Source organism: Hippopotamus amphibius, chromosome 6, assembly GCF_030028045.1.
Source record: "Hippopotamus amphibius kiboko isolate mHipAmp2 chromosome 6, mHipAmp2.hap2, whole genome shotgun sequence".
Taxonomy (NCBI): Eukaryota; Metazoa; Chordata; class Mammalia; order Artiodactyla; family Hippopotamidae; genus Hippopotamus; species Hippopotamus amphibius.
Window position 1 is genome coordinate 60,707,753 of NC_080191.1, and position 20,942 is coordinate 60,728,694.

General features: G+C 42.5%; 1 protein-coding gene across 8 annotated transcripts in view; it reads left to right on the forward strand.

The window, feature by feature from the left end:
• Positions 1–327: 327 nt before the first annotated feature.
• Positions 328–20,942, forward strand: part of TULP4 (TUB like protein 4) — a 228,360-nt gene continuing 207,745 nt past the window's right edge. For 2 of the 8 annotated variants that reach the window (XM_057738408.1, XM_057738416.1), the window contains exon 1: positions 328–442. The gene's annotated coding sequence lies outside the window, so the exon portion shown is untranslated. Of the gene's footprint in view, positions 443–8,595; positions 8,773–20,942 lie in introns of all 8 variants that reach the window. The other 6 variants (XM_057738414.1, XM_057738409.1, XM_057738412.1 and 3 more) reach the window with 5 other exon arrangements.

The window sequence follows — 20,942 nt, forward strand, 5'->3', positions numbered from 1 at the left end:
GTTGGGGGATGCGTGTGGGCGCTGAGGGGGTGCTCGCGCGTGTGCGGGGGCCGGAGGGTCTGTTTAGTTGGGGGTCTCGCGCGTGGCAGCAGGCGGACGGCGGGCCCGGCAGCAGCTCCGACCGCGGCGGAGCGCGAGGTGAGGGCGGCGGGGGCCGTGACCCCCAGCCCGGAGCCGGCGGGCCTCAACGGCCGGGGCGCGGGTCCCCGGGGGCGCGAGGGCGCGAGGCCGGCCGGGGAGGCGCCTACCAGCCGCGCCGGGTCACGTGGCGCGGTCACGTGGCGCAGAGCCGGGCCCAACGGCAGCGGCGGCGGCGGCCGAGGGAGGCGGAGATTCGGCGGAGACGCTGGGGGAGGCGGCGGCGGCGGCGGCGGCGGGGCTGCTGGAGGCGGAGGGGGAGAGGCGCGGAGGAGCGCGGGGCCGCCGCCACCGGCGCCTGGAGGTGAGGCGCCAGCGGGGCTCTTGTCACCGTCGTCCCGGCCCGGGCGCTGCCGCTCTCCCGTGGAGGAGGCGGCGGGCCCGACCGGCGGCCGGAGCGCCCTCCGGAGCCGGGCCGGGCGCCTGTCCCCTCGGGGCGGGCGCTCGGGCCCCCGGCCCCGGCCAGGCCCCTCTGCCGGGCGCGGGCGGGGGCGCGTCGGGCGGCCGGGGGCCGGGGCTCGGGCGGGGGGCGGCGGCTGGGCCCCCTCGCCTGGGCTTTCCCGAGGGCGCGGTGGGGAGACGGTGGCCGACACCCGGGCTCCGGGCGGCGCTGGCTGCCGTTTAGCGGTTTTAGCCTTTTGTTTCAGTGTCTAAGAAAATGGGGCGATAGAGGAGCTTGGTGTGCGCGCGCGCGCGTGAGTGTGTGTGTGTATGTGTGTAAATCAGGAGGCGTTTGGCTTGGAGCCATTTTTTTTCTTAATTGTGGAGACAGAAAACCCCTTAAAACGGTTTCCCTGGGGAGACAGTGCTCCTCGTCTTCCTCCCCGGCGTCTGGATGGAGTGGATTTCCCTCCCGGCCTCTGCCCACCTTCTCGTCCTCCAGGCTGTCCCCCTCCCGCCTTCCCTTCCTGCCGCCCCACCTCCGTGAAACCCCTGAGCGAGCGGGGTGTCTGCAAAGCGGCCCGGTCACCTGTCGTGGCAGCTGCATGGAAATGCTGGCGCTCCTGCTGTCTGGTCTGTGCAGTTTCCTCTGGCAAATCACGGGGATTCCGCCCAGAATGCCAACCCTTCCTCTTTTTCCTCTGCTTAAAAAACAAAGTGCATAGTGCTGTTTCTGAAGTTTGACCCGCTCCGGCAATTAGTAGGGAGAGGTGACTGCTTTTTCTTGTCATACCACTTCAAGGTTGGAAAGGTGAGGTTCCTCTAGCTTTGTGGAAGGAAATAAGGGTGGCACAGTCCTTTCGGGGGTGGATGTGACTTATCTGCTAAATTGCCATGGTGATCAGAAAGTCTTCTAACACTTCTCTCCTGGTGGACAGTCAGCTCCCCTTACGGGGAGCTCTGCCCTGAATTTCTCTATCTGGGGGCTCTCCTCGTCATTGTATTTTGCAGTAGTTCAGCAGCACTTTAAAGATACCCGGTAGGCAGGTTCTTTAAAAAGCACAGGGAAAATAATTAATTTTACGGTTTTGAAGAATGTAAAAATTCATTTGGGGGTCCCTTTCTTTGTGCCTCTCTGTCTGTGTCTCAGGTTTCCATTTCTTGGAGTTTAGTTCTTGCAGGCAAGGCCACTGGGAACGGTGCTGTGGTCCTGGAGAATGCTCATCCTCCGGCCCCGCAGGACCTGTTGCTGAGGTCTGGGGTTGTGATGAATGTGAAGTGACAGGGCACCTTGTACATAGATAGCCTCGCTGCAAACCAGAGGCAGCTGCCTGGACTCCTGGCGATCTGGCGGGGCAGTTTGGAAGCCGATCTCAACGCTGTACAATGATAGCCGCGCTCATATTGGGAGGATCTCAGGCATTCCTTCTTATTTCCTGATAGTTTACTGTTGTGGAAATCGGTATATGAATGAATTGTGAGTAGCTAAATCTAGTGTTTAGTTCCTCAGTTAAAGCACAGTACTTAATTTGTGTGAGAGAGTTGCTAGAGGATGTGAATTTCCTTGGAGAATTTAAGTGCTCTATTTTAGTAAGGGCTTTGAAAGCAGCAGTGTTTTCATGTGATGGGGGAGGTGGTGTTGACCTCTAGATTTAGAAGTATGTAGTACTAAGTTAGAGGGATCGTATAGGGAAAAATTTTTTTAACACGGTGCAGCTTTATGACATAGGAGAAGAGTGGAAAGCCAGAATTACTTCCTGTGCCTGAGAAATAGTAATGTATTTACTACTGTTTATTTTAAAGCTGACTTCATTTAGAAAAGGTGTGTGCATCATATTGAACTTTCTAGTTTTCATATGGAGCTATATGAGTGGTAGTTTCATTATTTATATTTTCCCCACAAAAACTCTGAAAGGAAAAAAACTTTTTTAACCCATAAAAGGATACGTGGTTCATGAAACCTATTTCATATTGAACCATCCAGCATCAATGCTGAGATCCCCAGCAATGAAAGAACATTAAAGAGACAGCAGTCTTCCTTCAGGCTGCATGTCAGCCTTCTCGCTGGGTAGTGTCAAGGACAGAATGGGAAGCCCAAGTTGTTTTTTGGTTTTACAGCAGGTTCACTGAGTATCTGAATTTCACAGATGTTTGTTGAGTGCCTACCATGTGCAGGGCTAAGCTAGGACATTGTTCTTCATCTGTTTCACTGCATTTATAGTAGCAATTATAGTCTTTTTCCTGTTCTGTGGATGGAGAAAGATGGAAGATAGATTGAGTGACCCACCTATGCATGTGATTCATCAAATGCATTAAAAAATTGAGTAAAACTTCTGTTATGAAATGTCTTGATTTAGTTATTGCATTGGTTCCTACCCTGTGAAGTATTTTCAGTGTTACCAAAAGCTTTTCTCAAATTGTACATTTGTCCTTAGTGAAACTTAAGGGAATATGTAATTGAATTGTCAAATTTCTTTTAATTTGGCCAGAATAATGTTAATTTAGTCAACTAAATTTTAACATATTAAACATATTAAGTTTTTTTATGATAAAATATATATAACATAAAATTTACCATGTTAACCATTTTTAAGTGGACAGTTCAGTGACATTACTTTCACATTGTTATGCAACCATCATCACCATCCATCTCCAGAACCTTTTCATCTTACTGAACTGTAACTTTGTATCCATTAACCAATAACTTCCCATTCTGTCCTCCTCCCCACCTCCCCACCCACCACTGGTGACCACCACCCTTCTACTTTGTATCTCCATGGGTTTGTCTACTTTAGGTCCCTTATATAAGTGGAATCATACAGTATTTGTCCTTTTGTGACTGACTGGCTTATTTCACTTGGCATGTTTTCAAGGTTCATCCATGTTGTAGCATGTATCAGAATTTGCTGCCTTTTTAAGGCTGCATTGTATGCATATATTATATTTTGTTTATAAACATTCTAAATTTTAGTATACTAAGTGTTAGAAACCGAGGTAATTTCATGATGATCAAGAGCTGTCACTGGAAATTATAGACAACTTTGTTTAATTAAAACAGAAAATCGTTACTTTATAATGCATAACACCTTTTAAAAATATGGAAATCATGGGGGATAAAACTAATGTATACGTTATATTCTTGCTGGGCCCTATAATTTCCCTTCCATATGGGTAGTGACATATGATCCATCTTTCTGAAATTTGCAGCTGATGCAGGTGATGTTTTTGTTTCCCAGCTGATGTTGTAATGGTGGTATGTTTTGCTGTATGGGGGTATAGATTGTTTAGGAATGTTTGATTACTTTCCTTTATTTGCCACTTTGCAAAAATCATGAGTTGGTTCTCGAGCATCCTCCAGTGGTGATAGAGGAGGGTCTTTTCTTTCCTTTTTTTTTTTTTTGAGGATCTTTATGAACTCTCTGTTGTAGCATACATGGTGTGTTTCAGTCCATTTCAGTTATTGTCCTTTTGATGCTCAAATTGCTGTATCTTTGGACAGATAGATTTATTCAGGTTGGCTCTGAGTCCTTATGACACACCTCTAGTAGCCTGTAGTAGTTTCCTTGCTTTCTGGTGTGAGGAGATGTTTCAGGCTCATCCTGTACCCTTCCTGTTCCAGCTTTGGAATCAGAACAGACCATTTTTAAAAGAAAAAAAAAAGGAAAGTAATGACCAATAATATATTAAAATATTCAATTTTACTAGTAATTAAAGAAATGAAATTAAAAGCAAAAATAAGATACCATTTGTTATGAACTGAATGTTTGTCCCACAAATTCTTATGTTGAAGCCCTGTCCCCCAATGTGATGGTATTTGGAGATGGGGTCTTTAGGAGGTAATTAGGGTTAGGGTGAAGCCCTCATGATGGGATTAGTACCCTTATAAGAAGAGACAGACACCAGAGAGCTCACCTCACCGACCCTTTCCGCAACACTTCCCTCCCCACCCCCCACCACACACAAAGAAGGGGTCATGTGAGCACATAGCCAGATGGGAGCCACTTACAAGCCAAGAGGAGAGGTCGCAAATGAGTCTACCTTGTTGGTATCTTAATGTTGGAGTTTTCAGCTTCCAAAATTGTGAGAAATAAATTTCTCTTGTTTAAGCCACCCCAGAGTATGGTATTTTTTAATGGCAGCCTGAACCAACCAAGACACTATTTTTCAATGATTGTATTGGCGATATAATTTAGACTCAGTTTAGGCCTTACTGGGTGTGATTTGGTAAAGCTTGATATAAAGTGATATATTATTGCGATTACTTCTGGTATTCCTTCTCTTGGTAGTCTTAATATTTGGGCATTTCCCGGTTTGAAGTGGGAATAAGGATGATAAGTCATTCCCAGTGCTGGTGAAGATGAAGGGAAATGTGTACTCTTGGTCTCAGTAAAGACATAAATTGATGCACTTACTCTAAATAGCTACTATTATGTGTCAAAATGTAAAATTTGCATAGCATTTAACCTAGCAAGTCCACATTTAGGAACTTATCCTAAAAAAAATAGGAAAAGTTAGGACAGATATATGTATATGGTAAATAACTGTTTACTGTGTATGGTTATTTAGAAATAACCTTAAATAAGGAATTGATTAAATAGATCAGAGTACCTTCTTTGCATGCAGCCATTGAAAATAATGATATAAGTCTATATTAACCAGTCTGGAAAGATGCCCATTATATATTATTGAGTGAAAAAGAGAGGTTACAGAACTGTAGGCATAGCACTTACATATAACATAGGCATAGAAAATGCTGAACTATTAGGCTTTGGAGGCCAAGAATCAGACCTTTGAGGATCTAGGCTTCAGGAACCACCTAATAGGCAGTCTGTTTCAGGTGCCATGGTCTTGAAGACAGCACTCACTGATTTCATTCTTGTGTCATAAGATTTAGTTTTCTTGGAGAGAGGCTATGACTGGCCTTGTTAGGTAATTTGCCCTTTGGGGGTGTGTGTGTGTGGGTGTGTGTGTGGGTGTGTAGGATTGCTTTCAGTTGCCAGTCCTACAAAGATATAGAGTGGAAGAATCACAAGGTGAGTTGGGGTGCTTTTAACTAAAGAAAGGGAAGTCATTCCAGGAAATCAAGGACGTAGATGCCCACTGCACATTCAGTTAAAATTGAATACATCCTTTGCTCAGAAACATTGAATTAATTACTGCATCTCCATAAACTACTTCAAGCTCTGATAAACTTGGGCTTTCTTTTCCTTTTAACTTCTGTTTTTGGCATGTTAGGACCTATACCAGTGCATCAACTCCATTTGATTTCTGGCTTTCACAGAAAATGAGGGGTCAAAGTTAAAATTTTGGATTATTCATGGATATAAAAATTATGCTATTTTCCTTTTAAATGTGCTTAATTCAGAATCAAATCTATTTCTCTGATGTCAGTAAGTAGAAATAGAAGTCTTTACACTTGTGTGGTGACAAGGATACCCACCTTTGAAAGAAAGAGTATTTTAAGAATAGAATGGAGAAGTAGTGTTTATGGAAAGCCTCCAGTAGTAGTGATGTAGTAGGATGTAGAGTGTAGAAGATTACTCTGTAGGTGTGCAGAGGTGCTGTGCAGATAATATAGACTTACTTGGACATCTTTCTCACTGTTATTATTTTTAATCAAAAGCACAGTCAAAATGGATGTGAAAGAGCTTTGAGAAAGATAGCACACACTGCAATTTAAGATTTACAACTTCTCACTTTTTAAAAATTAAAGACTTAAATTCGACCTTAATAGGTGTGAAAGGATTTGGAAATGCATAAGTTATTATGTTGTTACAATTATTTCTGCTATTACTCTTTTCAGTAGTCTTAATACTTGGACATTTTCTCCCAGTTTGTAATGGGCATAGTAGAGCCGCTGGGTTAAGGTTTTTGTTATATCAGATCTGTTCATGTCTGGTGAAGGCTAAGAAGTTGGCCTTTTTCATGAATAATTTTTATGACAGTCTCAACCTTTCCTTTTAAATCTCAGCTGTTGATCCCAAGCTAGTTACTGTTTGGGACACTCGGTTCTACAGGCTTTTTGGTATCTGCTTTCTAAAACTGTTGTTCATTGTTTTCGGATTCTACTTAGATATAGACAGATGTTACTGGGTTCACAATTTTTTCATCCTAACTGAATGTTTCTTTGACCAGTTTCTTGGAAACAACAATGGATGATTAGTTTAAATTTCTGAGGCATCTACATCTGATGTGTGTGTGTGTGTGTGTGTGTGTGTGTGTGTGTAATTTTCAGTCTCTGGCAAGAGAAATGAGGAGTCTTGTGTAGAACATACTTTGAGTACCATGTTGTTGTCCCCGTAAGTACCTTTTCTTCATCTTTGGCTTTTAAGAATATATGATACCGTCCTGGGGAAACACATGGCATTGTTAATGATTGCTGCGATAGAATAGTAGTGTCAGAGGTCCTCCATGAGGACAGGCTGGTTAGTACTGGGACAGTTTTAATATTTTAGAAAAGCTGATCAGTAGTGTTGTTACCATATGCTGAGAATTTACAGGATTATCTTCACACATAAATCAGTTTCTTAAGCTTCAGACAGTCCTCCTAGCCATAAAACCGGATGGACAAATTCATGCATGATAAGAAGTTAGGCTAATGCTGTGGATGAAAACCCTGGACACTCAGAGCTGACATTTCAGGTGGCCATCGTTACTGTACAGAAACGTTAAGTCATCAGAAGGCTTATGTATTAACATCTGTCATATTAGACAAGAATGCCTTCAAAAAGTCATACCTGGATTTAACTTACCTGAAAGAAGTTTAAGGAGGTTGAATCATGGGAATGGCTAGGTGGATGAATGTGACTAAATTCAGGTCCCATTTCCCTATGCCTGCAAATAGTTTGAACCCTTTTTGTTTTTGTGCTTGCCGTCTTTTCCCAGGAAATGAGAAACCCAGTCTGTGTTTCCTATGTAGGAAGTTAACTTTGCAGAATTTTCTGATATCTGAATGATGACATAACTTCTGTAATATTTGAAATGCTTGGGGTAAAACACAGCAACTCAGTAAAAGAAAGCTCAGTTTGCTTATCTTATTCCAATAGTAATAATTTTTAATACTGACAGAGTGAGGATGAAAGTGGCACACACATTGTTTTGTCTCGTCACTCAGCTTTGATTCTGAGGGACTTGGGGATAAATTAAGTAATGTGGGATTGGGGTGCTGCCCAGAATCTATTCACCGTAGCTTACTCGAGCATCATTTCCCAGCCTCTCCGGATTTATGGCATCCTCTTTGTGTCTGATTTTGCACCTCCCTTCTCCTCACCATTCTTACAACTATGACAGCCAGGTCTCTGTTATCAGTGGAGAGCAAAGTGCTGATACATGAAATCCACAAGTTATCAACTTGGTTCAATTTTATCTAATTATGTCAACCTTTAATTTTAACTCATCAGTACCAGTCCTTTCCTGGACCACTAAGAAGCTTCATGACTGCATTGCAGTATGGAATAGATTTATTTATTTTTTTGATCAACTAATGTGAAAAATTTTGTGGTACAGTATAGTGAATAGGACTTGTATCTTATGTGTATTCATGTGCAAGAAATGGAATAGAGAAACATTAAGTACCATCGTAGGTCCCTCGTAGGCTAAAAAAGCTCTTTTTCACAGAACTATATATAGAAGCAATAATGTTTATGAGATGCTTTGAAATCAGCCTCCTATGAATTTAATGTAATAGGTGTATTGTAGATAAGTAGAGTAGTCTTAGGATTGACCCATGGTTCAGAAATGGTGTATCATTTTTAATTCTGAGAGCCTTGGAATATCCCATTGTCTTCCCTTTCTTTGCTTTCTGTGATTTGCAAACAACCGTGGTCTCTGCTGATTAATGGTCATAGAAATGGAATCTCCTTGGCCGGCCTTCACCCATGTTTAGATGGTGACGTTTTTCTCTTTCATGTGGCACAGAAAGATGTGCATGTGCTTGGCTTTCGGGAACTGAGCTATTTCCCTGGTGTATGCAGGACAGCTGAGACTTGTGGGAGAGGGGTAAGCACTGTCACATGAACGATACCAGTAATCACCGGAGGTCAGTTTAAGCCAGTTACTTCACCCTTTTAATTTCAGGCAGTTGTCATCAAACCTTTTGCTAGATGGTTAATGAGTAGCACAGTTTGTTTGAGTCGAACCTCCTTTGGTGCTAATGAGTGGTGAAGTGGACCCAAGGTGAGATGTCTGAGGAAGGAGGCGTGCTGGAGAGTCTGGAGTAGTTCACAAATTAGATCATGAATGAGCTTCAGGAAGGTAAGATTGGGTTTAATTCTTCTCTTCATCTTGTGTCTTCTTGGCCTTAAGTACTGTGTTTAGTACTTAGTGTTATTTTTAGAAGTGAACTACTATCTCATAGCATAGGAAACTCTAGGTAAGTAGGGCAACAGAAAGTCTGCCTCAGGTTGTTGGAAGAATATAATCAACTGGAATGCAAACTTTTAGCCCCTGAATTTTTATCTAGTGGTTTTAATCATGGTCACGCTATCTGGTGTGAAAAATATTTTGTTTCTTGACCTCTATATTGTTTTATGTAGGGAACTTCAGTGTTCTTTTTGCTTCTTAATTTTAATATAATATGATTAAGATTAATTCTTAATATGATTCTAACTCTGGCATAATATAAACTATATGGGGACATCTTGAAAGAAGTATATTCTTTCTTCAAATTCTCTGATCCCCTTCCAAATTTAAAAGCAAAGAAATAACAACAACCAAAAAATTACTAAGATAGGTTGGTTCTAATGTAACCTGCTGAGTTAGTCGTAAATGTATTTTATTTTAAAAAGGTGCTTTTTCTTTGAATATGTGAGTCTTTCTAGAAATCCAGGTAAATGGGGCTCCAGGTGAGAGGCGACTGCCCACCTAAGGTGAATGCTTTTCTGATTCCTTTTTCTCTGATTGACTGGTGCTGAAATCTGAATCTGGTTTTGACCTGTGAGGTCTTTGCACGCCTTAGTGTTTTCTCAGGATTCCCACTTCTGGTTGTGGTTTGACCTGTTTTCACTATTACGGGCATCAAGTAGGTAAGCTTGACATATTGGGCTCATAAAGAAGAAAAGAGTCCTGGATTCTAGAAGGAGACTTTGGTTAGGAGTGGTCCAACAAATAAAACAGAGTTAGCTGCTTGTGGGGAAGACTGCACTGAAGCTCTACTCTCTCTAGCAGAGCCCCCAGGTGTGTGTGTGGTGGGGGTCAGAGGCAGTGGGTGGAATGGGAAAAAACATGTGATTTAAGGAGGCTGAGTTCGAGTTTGGATATACAGATTTAAAATGTGTGAAAGCAGCTGTAGCAGATAGAGCACCTAGGCATGTGGCCTTTTAAAAAAAATTAAAAATATATGAAGTTTACTGTGTTATGCATGTCAGCCCCTTTTCTTGCATGTATATTATAAATATTTTCCCAGTTTCTTGGTTGCCTTTCAACTCCAACTCTGTGCGTGGCATATTTTGTGTATGAAAGTTTAAATTTTCTATGTAGTCAAGTCTTTCAATCTTTTCCCCATAGTTTCTACTTTGATAGATTGCTTAGAAAGTCTTTTCCCATGGTGTGTATCTTTCTTTTTTCCCTTTTCTTTTTTCTTTTTTTAAGCAGACAGGTGTCCTAAACTTTTTAAAATAAGCTTTTTATCTTGGAATAATTTTGAATTTACAGAAAAGGTACAAAGATACTTGGTACAGAAAGTTCCTCCGACCTTTCACCCCACTTCCTCTAATGTTAACGCCCTGCAAAACTATAGAACATTTGTCAAAACTAAGAACTTGACATTGGTGCATTGTCATTAACTAAGCTCTGGACTTCCTTCTGATTGCACCAGTTTTTTCACTAATGTCCTTCCCCGGGGCACCACATTGCATTAAGTGGGGTGGGTTTTGAAGAGGCAGGACCTAGTCTTCCACACACACATAGTTTAGATGGAAAATATTCTGGGTCATCGATCTTATTAGACACACCTGCCCCCAGGAAGCGTATTTCTTGGGAGTAGCACTGCTCTGCATGTGTGCGACCTCAAGGAGCTTGGACAGAGAAGTACCTCTCAAACTGTCCAGACTGCCAGTTGCTGCCTCCATTTCCCTACATTGTAATTCCCTAGGATGCCTTTGCTCTCATGCTGTTACCTCGTTCTTTTGCCTGGACCAGGGTGGACAATCATATGTTGTTGATTTTTAAATCTCAGAGAGAAAGGCACCCTCACTGTGAGGAAGCGTTTTATGTTCCTAGACATCAAAGTAAGCCCAGAATATCACTGCTTTCACCCTCCAGAATCGTGGTACTAGGCATGGCCAGTCCTCTCACTTTATTGCCCAAATGAAGGGTGATGTATCTAATGAGAAAAAATGTGGTTGGCATAGATGAATGCATGTCTGACTCTTTAGATGGGTTTGAGACTGTGGCCCGCTCACCACTCTCTACCCCATGGTAAGTGGAGACAGGTGAATGAAGTAAGAGTTGGGGCAGGCAGGTGGGAAATCAGGTAGAACACGTGGATGGCTCCATGCCCACACTGATAAAAATAGCATTAGCAGGGAGGCCTTAGATGCCTCTGCACTTACTATCTATAGGCATCGCGGCTCGCACGCCTTCACGTGAGTTGTGTTGAGCCTTCTCATGGGTAACCACTGGCTTCTACTTATGCATTCAAATCAGTCTCCCCTCTCCTAATGGAAAACACTTACATTTTATTAGCCTTTTCTGACTTGTAAAACACCCCCACCCTGCCTTTTGATTTAGAAAGCAGTGAGAATATGATTGCTGTGCATGCCTGGGGAGGAGGGATCAACGACAGAGCACAGAGGACCCTGGGTCGGCTTTCTACAGACCCCTAAGGCAGTGTCTGTGGAGTTGTCCTATTCCACCTCGACTCAGAGAGAATCAGTAGGTCATATTGGAAAGCCTCCAAGTCGCAAGTAAATCAGTAGAAGTATAATTTTTAAAGCAGATGTCCATTAGTAGATTGTACCTGCTTCAGTTTGGCCAGAGTCAGCCTTTTTTTTTTTTTGAGGAGTTTTTCTCGGTGGCTTGTGACTTTTTTCATTACAAGTTTTAGTTATGATCATTGCTTTTATAAGACCTTTTTCCACATCTGCCATTTTATGTGGTCTTCACAGTAACCTTGCACATTATGTCAGGCATATATTTTTCTATTTTATGAGAAAACTGAGGTCCAGAGGTTTGCCCATAGTCACGTTAAGCAGAAGTTTTGGGACTTCAGTCCACACCTGCTGATCAGAAGTCCTGCATCTCTTCTCTTACCCCCTGGTTTGCCCTGTGGCCTCCCCTCTGAGCTGCTGCTGGTGGTTTTGTAGGTGCACGTGGGTGAAGCCAGTGGAGATTTTCTCTTGGCAGCCACCAGCTTGTATCCCAGATTGGTAGCTAGCTGACCCTGTTGAGTGCATGTCTAACACCCTTTCTTCCCTTCCTGATGGAGTTGCGGCTTTGTTTAGATGTCCTCCCCATCTGCATGTACTGTGGGGAAGGAGATCCATCCCCAGTGCAGGATAAGCCCTGATCTGTTTCAGCCAGTCGTGCAGATCCCACTCACGTCGGTGACTGCTGTAGCGATAAGCGAGGGACCTAGTGCTGGTCTGCCAGGAAGTCCTGGGAAACTTCTCAATCTTAAAATGACACCACTAGGAAAGAGAGTCCTTTTCCTCTGAGTCTGGTCCTATCTGCATGTGGTCCCCGAAGTTGTTACAGCCGTGTTGCTACAGTCTGAACGTGAAGCTGGTGCAGGGGAAAGGATAGAGCCCAGAAAAGAGCAGAGAGAACTCCTGATCCGAGCCCACCACCCACCTGCCTTTGGACTTGTTATGTGAAATACATTTCCCTATTTAAGGCAACCTGAGTTGAGATTATCTGTTACTTGCACTGAAAGACGTGCTAACTCATTAATTCATTCATACCACAAAGGAGAAATACAAGGTATAAAGGTGGGATTTGATCTGGTCAGAAGGTCAGAGATGGCTTCCCTGAGGAAATGCAGAGGCCTTGGCGAAAGAGATCCCTTTTCGTGCTGGGCTTTGTGTCCCATGTTTAAGGATTTTGGTCTTTATTGCAAGAGCAGAGCCACTGAAGGCTTTCATTACTGGAGAGTGTCAGGAAAGTTAACTAAGTGGCAGGAGTTAATTTAAGCTGTCTCTGCTAAAGAAAACTTTGGCTTAATGTTCTAAAGAGTCCCGTTTGATTTGCTGAGCAGGCAAGGAGCAGTCAGTGGTTAAGGCCCTGGTGATCAGCAGGTACGTCCACAAAGCATAAAGGAGCATCTCTGCTTGGAATCTGATGAAGTAAACAATCTACTTTTCCGTTTCTTCCTCCTTGCCAGTATATATGTGTGTGTGTGTGTGTGTGTGTACAAATATATACATATACATGCACAGAGGTAGCTTTCATGTTTTCTAATTTAGGCAAAATTTGTGAACAGTGTGTTCTCTTAGTGTTTGATCATTTAAGTTAAAAAATTGCAGCTAAGAAATCTGTGTTGGAGTTATAAAAACAGGATAGATGGTTTCATTGTAAATAAAATTTTAAGGATATATTAATGTGTCTGAAATCGAACTTTTAGCATCTCCAGAGGTTTTCCTCCAGGTTTGATGTAATGAGATCTGCTCCGATTCTCATACATATGGATATATTAGAAAACTGGATTCCATCCCAGTGTAATCAGGCCGGGAACCAGCCTGAACTGCAGAGTGGAATGCAACGGAAGCTACAGTCTCCTGTAATCATATTAGGATGCGATGTGGTCCCTCCCTATGTTTATTAATTAGTGGAGTTGTAATGAGACTCCCCCCATGCTTTTAAGGATGCTGATCAGTGGGCATCTGGGCGGGATTTGAGTTGTGTTTGGGAGCCTTCTGCGTGCAGGTGGGAGGGATCGGTGTTTCAGGTGGCGGCAGGTGAGCCTCCCGCCAAGTTGGCATAATGGGAACAGGACTCTTCTGGGTTGCCATCTGTTTGTGGCTGATAGAAAACCAGCAGTGACTTCTGAGGAGTTTATGTTGAAATACTTAGGAATTAGTAATGGTAAGACCATGCTGATCAGGTATTAGGAGGTGGGGGAAATAGACTGTGGAGTGAGTTTTCATCACTACTTATTTTAGGAGATGCCTGCTTGGGTTCAGCAGTCCCCACTCCCACCTCCCCCAAACCACAGCTCTCTTCTGTCCACCCAAACGACCACTGAAGTCACCCCAGTTCTGTACTGAGTTGCCCATGGCAAGGGAACACGTTATTTACATGACTGTCCCAGGTAACACCTTGCATGGTGTTTGCCACAGGGTGGGGGGCTCAGTCTGTCTCTCTGACTCCTGATGTATCATGTTTTTTGTTGTTTTAAATAGCGGTAGAATATACATAACAAAATTTATAACGTGAACAGTTCAGTGGCAGTACGTACATTTTTGCTGTTGTGCGACTATCATGATGAGTCATGTTTTAACCAAGGACTTTGATGTACTTAAAAAGTAGTGGATGCTTCTTCTCTGTTTGCCTGGTATGTATAAAAAATCATCAGTGTGCTCTGTCTGATTGATGTGCCTTTGGTTTTTAAGCCGGGGTTTGCTTCCTTTCCGCCTGGGAGTTGACTTGGTAGGATGGAGGTGCTGTGCCCCCATTTCCCTGGGTTTGGTTTGCTGTTCTGGCACTTGGGAAGCTCTGCTCTCCAGGCACAGTGCTTTTGATGGTATCCTGAGAACTGCTCTGCTCCTCCTATATTCTACTTTAAAGCAAAGGTGTGGAATAGAGAATAGCTCACTGCCCTTTCAACCTAGCATTGCTTGGTAGGTTAATTAGAGGAGTTGACCTTGGGTGGCCTGCTGAGGATGTGTTAGGTTGGATCACCCTGTTTAGCCCTGCCACCAGAGCATGTTCTGAGGTGCTTCCTGCTTCTTTCCGACCTGCATACCCTGCTGGGCTCCATCTACGACCTGCAGATTTCTATCTTGCCTCTTTCAAAACAATCAACAGAAAGGACTATAGAGCCCTCTATTAGTTAGGGGACTCTAGATTACAAGTAAGAGAGACCTAACTGAACTCATTTATACACTATGGGCAATTTATTGGAAGAATTCTGGGCTTTGTCCTGGAATCTCTGCAGGAATACAGCTGGGCTTCAGGCCAGGATCCAGAGACTGGAACATGCTACAGGTGGGCCTGGGAAGCTCTTTCCTTCTCTCTGTCCCCATCTCTTAGCTTCCTTCAGTGCTTTTGAGTTCTTCCCTGTCCAGACCAGCATCCTCTACTCCCCGGTCCACGTAGCACAGCGTGGCTGCCAGCACCCATGTTCTTCACGGTTATCATCCAGGTGTCTAGAAACTATTTTCTCTTTTCCAGAATTTCCTGGGCAGAACTGATGAGTGGTCTTAGACAATGGAACCAGGCTGTGAAAGCACCTAATAAGCTTTGTATTAGAATTTAAACAGAACAATAAAACCCCAAACAAAACCAAAACAAAGTGTTGCCATCTGTACTACCAACAAAAAGTCCAGTAAGTTGAGGAGATGAAACTGCCAAACAAATTCTGGAATTACCTTTTTAAAAATCAAATCTCTTTTTTAGTGAAATAAATTATAGCCTGTTTTTATGTCAGCGTTGTTTGAACTCAGAGAAATTGTGACCAAAGTTTAATTAAGCTGGGCAGCTTGATGTGGGAGATATATTCCTAAAAACCTGAATGTAAATAAAACATTTTAAATTAAATTAAAATTTAAATACACAAGGAAAGTCAGTGGTTAAGGCCCTGATTGGTTGCTGTCAGAAGGAATCCTTTTGTAAATCTTTTTCTAAAATCCAGTAATTTTAACCTTGTGAGTTTGAATCTTCCTGTATCACATTCACCTAGGTCAGGGTGTACCAGTAGATTGGCCTTCCTTGCTGTCATTATCTTGTCAGGGTCATGGTTCATTGGCAGATCGAATACTCCACCGATTTCTGAGATTATGAACAATAGCAGTTCCTCTTTTAGTTGTTTGGTTATACACATAGATCCCCTGTATGAATTTGAAAGCCCTCTGTCAGTTGAAATTAAATTGGGATTGAACACTGTCTGAATTGTGAAGCTTTATGCAATATTCCAAGCAGGTTTGAAAGTATCACTTAGTGATTGCAAGATAAAGACAGAACAGTCTGACAATTCTGGAAATTAGTGCCATTTGAGAATTTGGGAATTGGTCATCTTCTCAAATGTGCAGGATCTATTGTATTTGCACATCAGTCGTAAGGTGGTTTATTACCCATTTGACTTATTAGTGTATTTAAAATTAAAACTCAAATAGTTTTCCCTTCTCAGAAAACGTGGGTTGTGTGGAAATATGAGTATTACTGGCTTTGAGGGGAAGGGCATGATTAGCACCTGAGTAAACATTGCCACAGTAGAAGACAACACTGTCTGGAAGGCTGCTGTGTCTGACATGCCCCTCACTCTACTAAATTTCCTGCCTTCAGAAGGATAGGAAACATTCATTACTGCTTTGAAGGATTTAGAAGCCACTGGTATTCAAAAATAGTGCTGAAAGAGCCCTGCCGTTGAATGAAAACGGGGAGTGCTGTGTGTGGGCTGTGGGAAACCCTTTATTCCATATGAGCTTTCTCTCCTTCTGTGGGCCTCTTGCTACATACTGTGGGGATGCCTCTGACGTGTGTTAAATAGAATGCCTTGAACCATCCTTCTTTCTCCAAAGTGCAGAGCTGGGGAGCTCTGAGGATAGGGAAGACTTGGTGCTTTCAGAACAAGTTAGAAGCAATAACGTGGAAACAGAATAGCGTATACGAGGGTGCCTTATGACAACCCAGAAAAAATCAAATGAGTGTTGTGAACTTGACAAGGCCCCACCTTTTAGTTTATAAAGCATGTTACATTTTTCAGAGCATTTTTATAAACTTCGTCACCTTCGGTCTTTATCGTGTCGGCAGTAAAGGTGGTAAAGAGAGCAGCAGATCGCCTCTTCATGTACAGATGGAAGCAGTCTGGGGGAAGCTGTGCACCCCCGCGTCTCCCCACCGCTCACCAGAACAGTGCACCTGAGCCCGTCCTCCGACTCCTGCTCAGATTCTTTGCCCATTTCACATTCTCTCACCCTCCTTTTTAAAAGAAATTGTATTTGATGATAACTTTATTTACTTAGTTATTTAGACCCCAGGCTTCTACCACAAAAGAGTTAAAGTGGCTTAAAAGTAATGACTAAGAAGGAAGTTATGTTGATAGCAAATTTTCACTCAAGTAAGGCCGGTTTTCTTCTTAAACTCTGAAAATGAGGATAAGAGGAAAACTGATTAAAATTAAATCCTCTCTGTGCGCTGAGAGCTCCCCAGCAGTTGTTAGGTCGTTGCACAGCCCCCAGATATTAAGCATATATAAACCTTTTTTGTGCCCCAAGTTTAGGATTGTATGAATGGAGAAAGAAGTAGCACAGAGGGAGCTTTGTGGTTACAGACACTTGAGCTTTGCTCTTTTGGTATTATACTTAGTGTCTTTATAAGTTTAAGCATAAAAAGTAGCAGTATATTACAGTACATTTATAAAGCGGTGGGAAATCACCTATGGTCTCCACCATTATTATAACTCTTTAAGCATAGCATTCTTTTTAATTCTTTTCTCACATACATTTTTTTGTAGTGACAGTCAAGACTACAAACACCTTTGTATGCTTTTGAAAATTTAACATAGCACAAGTATTTTTCATGTTTCTATAGTCTTCATAGTTATACTTTTTTTTATTGTGACAAAATATATAACGTAAAATTTACTATTTTAGCCATTTTAAAGTGTATAGTTCAGTGGTATTAAGGACATTCACCTTATTGTGCAACTGTCACCACCATCCACTTCTAGAACTTTTTGTCTTCCCAGACTGAAACTCTGTACCCATTAAACAGTAATTCCCCATTCCCCACTCCTGGTAGCCACCCTCTTTCTTTCTGTCTGTATGAGTTTGACTACTCTAGGTACCTCATTATATTCACTTATAGTGAAATCACATAGTGTTTGTACTTCTGTGACTGGCTTATTTCCTTTAGCAATGATGTCTTCAAGGCCCATCCATGTTGTAGCATGTGTCAGAATTTCTTTTCTTTTTAAGACTGAATAATATCCTATTGTACGTATATGCCACATTTTCTTTATCCATTCATCTGTTGATGGACACATGGGTAATTATACTTTTTTGAGGACTGTTTAATATCCAGCCAAGTAGATAAATCATAATATTCTTCAGTATTTGACTATTATTGGGCATTTGGGTTGCTTCCATTTGGGAGCTGTTTTAAAGTATAGATGTAATAAATATCCTACTTTTTTTATCCTTCTGGGCTGTTTCTTTCAATGGAGTGTACAAATACTTATGTTTGGTTTTGTTTGTTATTTACTGAGTTAGAATTTAGGCTAAACTTTTGAATGAAAATAATTTAGGTGTATGCTAAAAATAAAAAGCATTACTGTGTATTTTATTGAATATTGCCTTAACTTTATGAGAACTGGCCATCTAAAGGACTCTTATTATGGCAGTCAGCAAAATGCCTCTTCAGTGAGAGAGCGTGATGTGATGATTTACAGATGTCAGAAATGATCGATGTTTAAGTAGTTGAAGAACTGATTTCAGGACAGTATTCAAGAAGAGTCTATGGGCTGATTAAAAGATTATCAAATCTTTGAGAATTAGCCCAGTGGTGGAACTATGATTTTTACAAGACCCAGTGGTCATGCTGGGGAAGAATTAGTATCTTTGTTCCTGCTTTTATTGTTTTCAGTCATTGACATGTCTGTGAATATAGAGCTGGAGTGAAAGATGTGATTCTTGCCCTCAGAGATCTTATATCCAGGCTGTCATGCCAACATGCCAAACAGAAAACCAAAGCAGCTAAGTGGTAAGAAAGCTGACATGGGTTCCTACAGAGGAAACAAAAGCAGGCTTCCCTTGCTTTTTAGACAGTTGTTAGACTGAGAAGGGGGTATGCCCTAAGAGGGTTCCAGAAGAGGGTCTTTACTTTGGTATCCTGCTCTCCCTCCTGCTTCTGCTGCTATTACATTAGGCCTCTGCATATAGTTTGTGGCCATCTCACAGTAAGTCCTCCCATCACTGGGGAGCTTTGCTCCTTTGCCAGGCTGATCTGCACGCTTTCCCAGGCAGCTCGTTGCTGCGGCATCACTGTGACCTGGACTATTGTGCCCCTGCCCATGGATGCAACAAGAAGGCCTGTGTGGTCTCACCAACCCAGTGTAGACGGCCGTTCTTTGGCCAGACGTTGCCTAAAGCCCTTCAGTTGAGGGGGGGGGGGTGCTTGCCTTTGCCTGGCTGAATTAAGGCTCTTTGGTACTTTTCTGTCAGTGTAATCCCACCTGCGACCTAACAACTGCTGGGGAGCTCCATGTTTTTTAGAAATTCGTCAAGGGCCTGTCAATGGTGCCTGTCTGTTTTCTGCAAAAATTTTTTATGGTACTTATATATTTGATCATTTTAAGGGGAATTTGAGAGAGGGATTAGGTAAACACATAGGCTCATTCATCACCTTAAATTTATTCTTGTGTGTTTTATTTTCCCGTTTTACTGAACTCTTTTAATAGTACTAACTTCATTCAATTCTGTTGTGTTTTACAGATGGAAAATTATTTGTAAATAAGGATGATTTTTTTGCTCTTTCCATTCTTATATGACTTTTTCCCCCTGTCATAATGCACTTCTTGGAATTTGTTGAATGATGTTGAATAACACTGTTGGTGAACATCTTTGGCTTAATCCTCACATTAGCCAAACTGCCTTTAGCATGGTCTGCATATTGCCCAGTCGCTTTCTGGAAGGGGGGAGTGGTATTGGAGTGTGCGGGTCACCCACAGACTCGCCAGTGTAGAGTGCCCAGAGTATTGCCAAGGCCCTTTGTAATCTGTAGTTCTGTCATTTTAACATAAATTTGAGTTTGGTCATTGGTTATTTCCTCTAGACATTCTGGAGTCCATGAGAACAGTCAGAGTTGGCCTTGATTCATGCATCATTTTGTTCTCATCAAATACTTATACACAGCTTGCTCTCCCTATTCCACAGCAGCTTGGGTGTGGAGTGGAAATTCCTGGCAACACAGTTTGGTGGAGAAAGTATGGGCCTTGGAGTCAGATATGAAATCGTAGTTCTGTGACTAATAGCGTGATGATTTTTGATAAGCTTAAACTGTTTGAGTCTTGGTTTAATCATTTGTGAAGTAGGGATTTTACTATCTCATAGAGAGGCTTTGAATGTGGAGGAAGATGCAAAGTAGGCGCTTAGTTATGCAGAAACCATTTCTTGCTCCTCGCCTCTTTTCTCCCCAGTTGGGTTATTAACATACTAAGGCTATTCAGCAAGACTTGTCCAACATTTTGGTAGACTTTAATTTTAATTAGAGATAAGTTTTACTCTGCACCCTCCGCCCCTTCCCCCCCCCCCCCCCCCCCCCATGATTCTTTGTCCCTAATGTTTCAACTGAAATCAGGGTGAATGATGATTGTTTTTACTTTTTTTTTACTTTTTTTTTTTATTTGGCTGCCTCTGGTCTTAGTTGCTGCAGGTGCAATCTTTCATTTCAGTGAGCAGGCTTCTCTCTAGTTGTGGTGTGTGGGCTTGGTTGCCCCTCAGCATGTAGGATCTTAGTTCCCTGACCAGGAATCAAACCTGCATCCCCTGCATTGGAAGGCATACTCTTAACCACTGCACCATCAGGAAAGTCCCTACATCTCTCTCTTTTTTTTAAAATAAGTTTATTTACTTATTTATTGGCTGCATTGGGTCTTCGTTGCTGCGCACAGGCTTTCTCTAGTTGCAGAGAGTGGGGCTACTCTTCATTGTAGTGCGTAGGCTTCTTATTGCAGTGGCTTCTCTTGTTGTGGAGCACGGGCTCTAGGCACGCGGGCTTCAGTAGTTGTGGCATGTGGGCTCAATAGTTGTGGCTCACGGGCTCTAGAGTGCAGGCTCAGTAGTTGTGGCGCATGGGATAAGTTGCTCCGTGGCATGTGGGATCTTCCCAGACCAGAGCTCGAACGTCTATTCCCTGCATTGGCAAGTAGATTCTTTTTTTTTTTTTTTTGGCAGGTAGATTCTTTTTTTTTTTTAATTTTATTTATTTATTATTTTTTGGGGGTACACCAAGTTCAATCATCTGTTTTTATACACATATCCCCGTATTCCCTCCCTCCCTCGACTCCCCCCCCCACCCTCCCCATCCCAGTCCTCTAAAGCATCTTCCATCCTCGAGTTGAACTCCCTTTGTTATACAACAACTTCCCACTGGCTATCTATTTTACAGTTGGTAGTATATATATGTCTGTGCTACTCTCTCACTTCGTCTCAGCTTCCCCTTCACCCCCTGCCCCCGCCCCAAACCTCGAGTTCTCCAGTCCATTCTCTGCATCTGCATCCTTGTTCTTGTCACTGAGTTCATCAGTACCATTTTTAGATTCTGTATAT